This window comes from Calidris pugnax, unplaced genomic scaffold (assembly GCF_001431845.1).
Source record: "Calidris pugnax isolate Ruff unplaced genomic scaffold, ASM143184v1 scaffold44, whole genome shotgun sequence".
Lineage (NCBI taxonomy): Eukaryota > Metazoa > Chordata > Aves > Charadriiformes > Scolopacidae > Calidris > Calidris pugnax.
In genome coordinates this window covers 14,067,126-14,069,957 of record NW_015094506.1, presented here as the reverse complement: position 1 = coordinate 14,069,957, position 2,832 = coordinate 14,067,126, and positions in this window count along the sequence as shown.

Here is a 2,832-nt window from a genome sequence, read left to right as displayed (position 1 = left end):
CCCATTCTGATCTTTCTCCCCTCCACCCCTACCCTCCGATACTGTAATTCCCATTTAGGACAAAACATATTGTTAAAAGTAAGTTTCTCTGGCAGTCTGTTCTGATGTTGGAGCGGCTGTGAGTCACAGCAACAGCCCAGCAAAACCTCCACCACAAATCCCTGAAACTGCATGTTTCTAGACGCACTACTGCCTTTGTGGTGCTCCAGACCTCTTCGCAGCTCACTAGCATCATCTCCTCGGCAGTTTTTTCTACTCTCTGTAGATCCTTTAACATGAAGGAGGAGGGAATTCATGGGGATAAGCTCTTTAAAAAACCTTCTTTGGATGTATGAAGCTCGAGTCTCGGAAAGGTAGAAAAGCAATCATTCAAAACTTAGAATGAAACAGCTGAGGAGCATTTATGCATTGATCCTTTGATGAGTATCATTCACCAAATCGAATCTAAAAGCTTTCTACAAACTGTCCTGAGCGGATCCCTGCAGTGACTTTTCCGGTTCAACTTACCTGAAGGTCTGCACAGTAGTTCTTTAAATCCTCCTTCGTTTGAACGGTGGCATTAGGAGCATCATTACCTGCTGCAACAGAAAAACTGCTTCCCAAAACGCACATTCTGAATGAGAATGAGGTGTTGATGGTACTCAGATAACCCACACCTGAATGACAAAACGCTGTGAGGAAATGTTTCTCGCTGAATAACTGGCAGATTTTCCTACTTGCATGTTGAGACACTCTTAAACAGTAACCACGCTGACTCAGAAGATTATTGCTCAAATAGATTTCTTGTTTTAACAGATCTGCAAATAGCAGGGAGCCAATTTACCTATAGCATAGACATCGCTTTGGTGAAGGGTGAGGTGGTGTCACATTTTGATTTAGTAAATAATTATAATTAATTATCAATATTCCCACTATGAATGGGAATTAAACATGCATTCAATAAAGGAATGTCCGCTGTATGTAGTGTTTACATTTTTCAAAAACATGCCACAAGTGGCATCCAAATCTGGCCTCAGACATATAGGTGCAAAACTGCCACTTGGTTTCCCACTACAATTGTTTTATGCACTATGAGGAATATAATGGATTAATATCCTTTTAATTTTAGTGTCATATCATCATGACATACGGAGGTACAGTCTTTCCTTGATATACACTGAAATTACTCCTATTAGCATTAATAGAAGCCAGGTTAATATTCTGGGACACTGCGCTATCTTAATCTGCTTTTCTTTAATGAGAAAAACACATACGAAAAGTAGCTATTACCACATGGCCCCAAAAAGGCAGGAAAGGAACTCAACCATATTATAAAAGATTGAGTAGCCTGATATCACATCTGAGATCCAAGCTGTTTGTACTTAGCTGTACTAGCTGAGGAAAAAAAAAAAAAAATGCCAACAAACTTTATTGTATTGTTTATTTCTTTTTACAGTCATAATTGAAAAACAAATTAATTTTATTTTTATAGGAGCTGTGAAAAGCATAGGAGCTTGGACTAGTACTCTGTGAAAAGCAGATGAATCACAGACTCTGCTGATTTCATCATTGCATAACGTCTTAGAGAATGGAAATCTTGGCCCACAGTGAACTACTGCAGCACTTGTTAGAGCCTGTGTGAGATATATATATATATATGAAAGTGGGATGCCAACTGGTCATGGATGTAGCTGTGGTTAAGTAGGAATGGGGCACCTCTTTCTTCTCTCATAGAAGCAGAAAATTGTGTCTAGAGTAGAGAAAAAGACATAGGTATGGCCTGCAACTAACAATGTCAGTCAGTCCAAAGCAGCTGATGGGTCTTGTGGAGAACTGCTTCCCTGATTTTCAAGTTAGATGGGGGACAGCAAAGTGCTGACCACATGTCCTTGGATCCATCCTCAAGGCACTTTCTGGGTGCCAGGTTGTGCTGAGGGTTTGTTAGGACTAAAATCCCTGCTGAAGAGGTGTTCATGAAGTTCCATGATCGCCAATGGATGGGAACTGGGTTTTTAAAGAGTAGAAATATTGTCTAACTGCCCCAGGCTGGCCATCCTTACAAGGACAGAAAGTTGAAATGAATGACATTATGAACTTCACTGCTATTTGCAGAGCAGTTGGACAAATGGATTGTTCTTCATGAGCATAGATGGACTTCCTCCATTATTTTGGTGACATAGGTGCTGGCATAACGGGTTAGCACACACCTACCTGCCAAGGACCAGCATTTGTTTCTCTCCTGGTCTTCACTTGAATGATAGATAGATTTATTTGGAGTTAGCAACCCTTTCTTAGTGTCTTAGTGATTGCTATTTCTATAGCTAGTTTTTTGGTTGGTTGTTTTTTCCTATCAAACACTAAATAAACCCTAGGTAGAGGCAAAATGACTTCTAGCTGAAATGCGATTGATACCTCTTTAACAGTAAGCAGGTGAGAGCATTTCATATCGGTATTAGCCAATGCCGATTTCACACAGTTAAGACATGATAAAAAAAAAAAAAAAGAAGTTTGGGGTCGGGTTCTCTTTATTCCTAGCACATGTATTTGTTAAATTACTCGGAGACAAAGAAATCAGAGATTAGCATTTTTTTTTTCTTTTTTTTTTTTCCTTTTTTTTTGGCGAGGCATTACTTGAAGCCTGAGCGCAAACAGGTACCGCCAATTAGCTGAGCCACAGGCAACGTGCCCGGCCGGTACCTGACGTATAAGTCAGCTTGTCAGGAGAGATCGCTATAGCTGTTTAATTAACATCCTAATCAAGGATAAATGCCTCTGTTTCAAGTCAGCTTCATTTTCTTGGCTTGCGAGCCACGCTCTGAAAATGCGAACGTAAAAAAAAAAAAAAAAAAATAA